The sequence below is a fragment of the Cryptomeria japonica genome, chromosome 5 (assembly GCF_030272615.1).
Source record: "Cryptomeria japonica chromosome 5, Sugi_1.0, whole genome shotgun sequence".
Lineage (NCBI taxonomy): Eukaryota > Viridiplantae > Streptophyta > Pinopsida > Cupressales > Cupressaceae > Cryptomeria > Cryptomeria japonica.
This window is the reverse complement of record NC_081409.1, coordinates 239,229,243-239,237,987: the sequence shown is the minus strand read 5'-3', so window position 1 is coordinate 239,237,987 and position 8,745 is coordinate 239,229,243.

Sequence of the window (8,745 nt, the reverse complement as noted above, 5' to 3'; positions counted from 1 at the left end):
CTTAAGAAGACCAATTTATGTGAATCTTCACTCAATTAATTATGTTGGGATTTCTTTAGACAAAAGAGAAACCTTCCTACATAATCTTCTAGGGACTCTTCATCTTTTTGCTGCATCCTGAAAATATCATCTCCCCTCATATCACTTCCCCTACAATAATCTTTATATTTCTTAATGAATTTTTCTTTCATGTTGTCCCAGTCAGTGACAAAATCATCTCCTAAAGACATGAACCATTGGAAAGCATAATCCTTCAAGGTGGATGGAAACAATTTGAGGTGATGTCCATCTGTAGTGTAATCATAGCTTCTGCATAGGACATCAAATTCAAAGAGAAAGGTATTTGGATCTTCTATAATAAGGCCATAAAAATGAGGAAGAGCAGAAGGAGGAATGTTTTTCAAATTGGCATTGGCTCCTTGTGGAGGTATGGGAAATTTGAAGGTTAATTTAGGGGGTGGGGGTGGATTATTTCCACCATCGCCTCTACTAGCCATAATGCCTCGGTAAACAACTAATGCAACAGTTAGATCTTCGTTAGGTGGTGGTTCTGGTGGAGGAATTAAGCTATCCAAGTCTGCAAAGAGTTGCACAAAATGGTCAAGTTCTGGCTCAGTGGGATTTTCAGGTGGATATTCATCAGAGTTATCCAAATTAGGTAGGAATCTCCCAAGGGGATCCCTTCTTCAATGCATACAGATTTTGAAAGGATAACATTTGTACTGCATTCAAAAACATAATACTTATAATATACTGCAGATGAAATGCTGCTAATATACTGTTTTGACAAATGAAATCCTATTGTTTCCATAAACTCCCAGTTTGTCGCCATCCTGACAACGATGCCAAAAATGTGGGTGCAAAACAATGGCTATCACACATAGCTAGGTACTCATATTAGAAACACAAGTTTCCATTGAGCAGCTATCTGAATTCCATTCTTCTGACTCATTTATTTATCAATTCGAGGACATGTAACTTGAAATGGGACTGCAAGGTATATGCACTAAGAACATATAGGAACAGGTTTATTCTATTTTTAAGCAATTGAAAGTGATTGAACATCTGTTTACAGAAAAGGAAATTGCTTGAAATCATGACTTTAAAGAACATTAATTTCTGCTAACAAAATACCAATTCTTCAACTTGTACATAAATAACTATTCTGCCCTGTTGTGGCTGCAGGAACAGTCACAGAGTTATAGACTATGGTTGCATGAACAAACAATGAGCAAGTGAATGAAACAAAACTAAGCAACTTAAAGAACAAAGTTCATAAAAGACAACCATACAAAATTCTCACCAAGTGGCCCCCCTTGGATGAGTCTCCTGGAATGAGAACTATAACATAAATTAACTGATTAAGCCCACAACCATATCAAAAACGCCATATTAACTTGGAAAGTAGATACTCTTCTTTATTCAGAAATCAACTCGACATCATAACATTTCTTAATACAAAATTGGGAACTAACTAACACAAGAATGCACAAAGGATTTATAACATTCATCCTTAACAACAACCCAAAAAATTCGCTCCACTTCCTACTATATAGGTGGAAGCTTTATTTAAAACTCATAAAATCTAGGAAAGCTAAGATAATCAGGACTCTTGTCCTTCTTTGAACATTTTTAGATCTTTCCTATATCCTTTCTAACATCTCTCATGACAACTAACAATCTTTATTAACGAATCAAGATTAGTCTGCAGACTCCTTATTGAGTAGGGACAGTAGTGACCAAGTCTTCAACAGATTTTTGAACTCTTCTTGCCTTGCTATCCATCCTTTTTCCATGTTACCCTATTGCTATGAATGAGACCATGTTCCTTCATAAATATCATTCCATATAGCTACCACACAAAGGTTAGAGCAAACATTTTATCCACACATCATGATCATTTATTTTGAACATATTCATTAGTCACACATAAAAATAGTAAATACTTATAATTGCATTTATAAGGTTCATGGTTTTTTCAAAATAAAGGTTTCAGCTACAGGTAATAAGACTTATCAAAACAAGCATATAAGGTCGATTAAAGTATGTTTATGAAGTCAATCAACAAATACAAAAACCCCTAAAGATGACAAACTTATCTATGAAAGAACCATAAAACTATGACTCATCAATTTTTAAATCTCTTTCATTTATGTTATAAATATGCTTGCTTATTACACATGATTGTTGTCACATTTACATTAGAAAGGAACAACATATAAGTACTCATGATTATTATGCTCAAAGATTCATGTAGATTTAGTTGCATTGAGATATATCATTTACTTACGTTATTAGTTTAGGAGTTAAGTAGGAAAATAATGCATTAGTATCATAATGATGTTCATGTGCATGTTAATGTTAGAGCATATTTAGCTATTAGTTATTTTTTTACAACTAGTTATGTTGTTTTGCATAGTTCACTTAGGAGTGCTTGCTTCTAATTTAGCTTTTGTGCATCTAGTTGAACATTATTTAGAGTTGATCTTTATTTAGCTCCTCATGTTTGCGCGTTAGTTCTCCTAAATTTATCTCTATGCTTTCTTTATAAGCACACCATTGTATAATTGTAATTCATTCTATATTATTTTCTTTTGAGTAATATAGCATTCTTTTGTGCAACTCTCGTTTGTGGAAGGTGTTCTTGTTTTCCGTTTGATCTTGCAAGTGCTTGTGTTGCAAAATTCAACATGGTATCAGAGCTTTTCTGCCAAGTTTTTATCTGGATGCTTGAGGGATCCAAACTTAAATGAATTTTGTATACACTTTGGGCTGAAGCAGAGGTTTCCATCATGTCCACAACATCAAAAAATCCTAAGATTGATTTGTTTCATCAAAATTGGAGCAGTTGAAAAATCAAGTCAAATTGGCTGTGGGCACAAAAATCGTGGCAAGTTCTAGAGGTAGCTAAAAAATCTAGGCACTTTGGAGTGAAATGGAGGTCACCATCATGCTTAGAAGGCTCAAAAATCCTAAAAGATCACTTGTCAAAATGTCAAAATTGGAGATCGGGGATTTCTTTGCAAAAATTTTCAGAAAGTTTCAATTTTCGAAAAGTTCCCTTTTTTGAAAGTTTACATTTTTGACAAGTTTATGTTTTTGGAAATTTTCTATTTTAGAAAACTTTATAATTTTGGAAAGTTTCTATTTTGAAAAAATGCTCTTTTAAGAAGTTTTCCATTTTTAGGAACCCTTCAAGCCTTCCAAACCATAAAAAAGAAGTAGTTGGTTTTTTGTCCATAACTTTGTCCTACAAACTTGAAATTGGGAAAACAAGACATTGTTAGAAAGCTGATTCTGACGCTAATATAATTTTGCAAGTGGTTTTATCATATTATGCTCCTGGTGTCTACTATAGGCCATTGAAGTCAACCTTTTTTTTTGCACTTCTAGGGCCATAACTTGGGCAAACAAACTCTATTTTTTGACTTCCACATATCATCGAAAAGCTCTCAGAGTCCTTTATTTCAGATCTGTTGTTATTTTTTCTTAAATTTTCCCCAAGTAAAATTTATTCAATTCTTTGTGCTTTCACTTCATGGCTGATTACTTGGTCTTTCTGACTCTTGGAAACTTTCTGTTTGCATTGGTTGGCTTCTCTTGGGTTGTCCTACATGTATTTGAAACATTTTTCCCTATTTGAACATTTTGAGTATCCTTTTCATGTACTTCTTTGCTTGTAGACACACTAAGATAAAGTGTCACTCTTGTGTATAGTTTTTGGGGGTTTTCCATATTCTATTATGCCTTATTTTGTACATGCATTGTATTATAAAGTACCATGGGGGTTGTGTAGTGCCTTTTGTTTTTTCATCACGCATTTGTCTCGTGAGTGTCCCTCCATGACAACATCAAATCTCAGTGATTCTTTTTCTATGTGTGTGTGCATTGGTTGCATACCCTTTTTTAGTTGTAGGTACTCTCTTGAGCACATTCAAATTGTCCTTCGTGCAATTCATGGTGACACACAATTTCAATGTATTTGTTGTGCCTCTCCCTTGTCAGCATTTTTTTTTTTTTGGGGGGGGGTTCTATTGTTGGTGCCAATACTTCCTTGGTTTCGCTTTTGAGTTAAACACTCTTGCATTCCATTTTGTGCTTTGGATTTAGACACTTTTGGATCCTAGTTTTGTGAACGCAACCTTCCATCTCTTGTTGATCAGATTTCTTCAAACTATTAGCACTTGTATTTTTGACTAATAGTATTCTCTTGCATGAGTCGTTGGGGTCACTTGTACAGATTCACGTGACATCAGTATCTTTGATTGCCAGATTTTTTTCTCATGTTTGCCATATGATTGTTTGAGTAGTGTCATGGGGGGAACTCATGCAGATTGTTGTCTTCTTGATCCTGATCATCATCTTAGTTCTAAAGGAGCTTCTTCATTTAAAATTATAACAGTTATCATTCAACAATTGTCTACAACTTCTTTGTGCTTCTAGGATGTTCTTCATATTCCTATTCTTTTGGGACATTTTCTTGGAGGCTTCTTAGTCCTTCATTCATTCTCTTTTTAGCAATTCATGTTTATTTTCATGCATTGCATCTCTAACTTTTGAAGAGAGGTTTTTTCCCATGTGGTTTTTCTCCTTTTCTCCACTTAGAGAGACTTTATTGCTTTGTACATGGGTACCTAATCAATCCTTTTATTACAGAAACACATTTCTGCATTCATGCATTTAGACTTTTTTACTCATCCTAGGTTTCACTTAAGGGGGGTGTTAGAGCATATTTGGCTGTTAAAGTTGCTTTTTACAACTAGTTATTCTTTTTTGCTTAAGTTCACTTAGGAGTTCTCGATTCTAGTTTAGCTTTTATGCATCTAGTTGAGCATTATTTAGAGTTGATATTTATTTAGCTCCTCATGCTTGCACTTTAGTTCTCCTAAATTTAGCTCTGTGCTTTCTTTATAAGCACCTCATTGTACAATTATAATTCATTATTTATTCTTTCATTTTGAGTAATATATCATCCTTTTGTGTAACTCTCATTTGTAGAAGGTGTTCATGTTTGCTATTTGATTTTGTAGATGCCTGTGTTGCAATCTTTTGTGTTTCCAAATTCAACAGTTAAGAGAATGGATAAACTTATTAGGCATACGCATGTCTGCCTCCATATAAGACAATAGTTGCTTCTTATTGTGTGTATTTGAGCTATGAATCCAAGAAAGGGTGCCAAATATGAATAAACAAAGAAGGATGATCATCTTTTTAAAGTGCTTTGGCCAAAGCCACGTGTTCATTGCAATAGACAAATTAGCTTAGAAAAATTTATTGATATGTTTATTTATCATATCTTGATAGTAGGACATTGCATTTTATTATTACATATGCATTTAGATATATTAGTTTTCACCAAGGTTTCCATCCTTCCATTGTTTCTAGGTAGCTAGTATTTTGTGTAGGGTTGAGTGTTTTTCGAAGCGAGGAGAACTCTAGGTAAAGCATAGCTTTATGGTTTGGTAGAAAAGTTTCAGAGCCATGTTCTCATCCTTCGGCTTGCAAATGATCATGTGGATTGGTGACAACCAAGGAATTTATTACGATCTTATATTTAACATTATTGTACTTGTACTTCATAGTTATAAGTTATTGTTGTGTACATGGCTTCAGAGACAATATTATAACAATGTAAATCAGATATATGCACAATTACCTGGGATAAGCACTTAAACTATAAAATATAATTTTGACATTATGTAAATATTAGAGTTAATTTTTTATTTATCCTTATTTATGTGAAAATGTGTATTTATTTAATCATGTAAAATAATTAAGGTTGGTAACCTTATAGTGGAAAGTTTAGAATTTTTTTTTTGGGAAGATATTAACCTATCCACATTGACTATTTATGAGGTTAAGCCTTTTGATGATGTCTCCTGGTGTTAAGCTCTCCTCTCTTACATTATGGTCACATCATACTTTTTTGCACTAATGTGTTTATTTCACATGTAATTGTGTATTTTTTTCTTGCTCATAATCCCTTGGATTACTTGATTTTATTATATTTGCACCCTCAAGAATTGGCAAATCTTCCCTTTGTTGCTAACACATGTGAACTTTGGAGTTGTAGATGTTCTTCATTTAACTTAAACTTAGCATCTTGTTTATGTCTTTAGATAATTTGGTACTTTAGAACTTTGTGAGTTAGAGTGATGATTTTTGTTGATGATTCCCAAGCATGTGTACAAGATTTTACCTATTATGGTATGTTGACTATGAAAGTATTTATGTTTCAAATTGCTTTGTTATCTCCACCTCTCATTTTGAAGTCATGTCTTTTATGTTGTTGCGTGTTTGGAAAGCTATAGAGAGGCCTTGGAGAATTTCGCTCCCTAATTGCTTCTAGAAATGTCAAAATTCACATGTTTTCAATATGAAGAAACTTGGTTAGGTGCTTCCAAGAATGTCATGGTTCACATGTTTTCAATATGAAGAAACTTGGTTAGGATTTTCTTCTTCCCTAGTATTTATACGTGGAGGAGACTTCACATAATTACTGGCCATGAAAGGTTAAAAAACAACCTATAACTAGGAAAATAAGGGAAAGCATCAAAGCACAAATATTAGGCAACCACAAAACCTAACATGCAATGAAATCCAATCCTAATTCAATCAATAGAAGAATGGAAAATAAAACATCAAAAACGCAAATCATAAAAAAACATAGATGTCTCCTCCATTGACCTCCATTGTTCTTCTTTCACTTTCAAATTTGACGAGGATCTCACCTACAAGTGCAAATGCAAGTGAAAAACAAATTGACAAAGAGAGATGAAAATCACAACATAAAGTTACTCGAAGCGTGGTTGTAAATCAATTAGAAAAGAGCTCAATTTAAAAAAAAAATGGAGATTGATTGGATGACTAAGATTGATTTGGGACTGAAAATAATCATCATATGAGATTAAATGTGAGGACTTGTTAAGTGAGGATAAAAAAGGAAATCGCATTTCCAATGTTGAGGAAGATTTAGAAATGAAAAGAGTTAAGTGAAAATAATTATTAGAAACATCTATTTTCACCAAAACATGCCAAAATGAAATAGAGGAAAAGACTAGTGGAGAATTAGAAAGTTGAAGAGATAAGGGAGATATAAATTAGAAAGTGGAAGAGATAAGTGGGTCATAAATAAATAAATAAATAAATTTTATTTATTTCATCCACACGTGGCAATTAAATAAATTAAAAAATTATTTAATTTGAATAATTTGGAGAAAGGGATTAAATAATTAAAATTTAATCATGGAGGAATAATTAGCTTAGAATAAATGGATTAAATAATTAAGCGAATTATTTAAACAAAGAAGAATAGTTAGGATTAGTCGATTAAGATCAAGATTAATTGATTAGAAAGAGACAATAATGAACATTAATTAAATAATGAAGAATATTTAATTAATGGTTGAGAAGAACAATAATTAAATAGTGAAGAATTATTTAATTATAGGAAACTAGAAGAAGAATATTAATACTAATTAATATTATTAAAATTATTTAATCAGTTTAGATGAAAAAGGTTAGTGAAAAGTGTCATCGAAGATTTGGGACAATTTTTAGTGTCTACACAACCCTAATTATAGATACTTCAGAAGTAGCTTCTATCTTTCTATGAAATTTCATAGATATTTTGTTAAATGAAAAATATGGTTACTCTTCATGGAGAATCTTACATTCAACCATTTGTCTTCTTAATGTCTTCTTTGGAGGTTGCATTTTCAAGGTATGATTTGAATTTGAGTGGGGCCCTCATTGGTGGTATCATCTCTAGGTCCAATTTGAGCCCTTCTCCAACTTATCTTACTACATTATCCATTATGAACTCAGGCTTGGTAGATGACTTGACTTTGAACTCTCTTCTAAGTTTGGATCATATGCAAGAGTCTTTAGGTGATGCTTTCTTCATCAATTCTTTTAACATGTTCAACTCCATTCATCTCCTATAAAACACTTGGAGGGAGATCTTCATCACTTTATTCCTCAGATGATATATCTTGCTAGCTCTAGTGGGAGTTGCAAAGATTAATATGGATTTTCTTTGTTCTCTACTTTGACTTGATCACTAGGAAGGTTGCTTTGCATGTTACCTTTTGTTTATTTATGCTCTGTAACTTCAACTAATACTTTGAATCCTTGACTCTTCTTTATTTGCTTTATATCTATAGCTAATGCTTCATATATGTGATTGATACTTTGTATCCATGGTCAATGTTCTATATATATGCTTCTTCTATATGTAGGCTCTATGTATTTGCTATGACCTTTCTTTGGCCCTTTTATAAGATGTTTTTGTTAAATATTATATAGTGACCTAGCCACCCTTGATGGATAAAAAAAAAATGAAATGAGATGCAAATTTTAAAATAATTAATATGTCAAACAATTGTTAATTATACATAATTATACTTGATAAACAAAATACTAAAAACTAATAATATATGAAAGAAAATATACTTTTCATCTCCCCAAAGTAATTATCTAAAACAAATTACATAAAAAGAAACTAAAATTCTTACATTCAATGTAAGGAAATGGCAAATAAATTGGAATGTTTAGGTGGACACAATTAAATTATTACAAATTGAGAGAGAGCGTACATTCAATGTAAGGAAATAACAAATAAATTGGAATGCTAGATGCCAACAAAATAATATTATGATAAATTTTGAAACAATTAATATGTCATATAATAAATTAAACATAATTGTTTTTTTTTGTAAGTGGAGAGGCTTCCTATAATGGCAG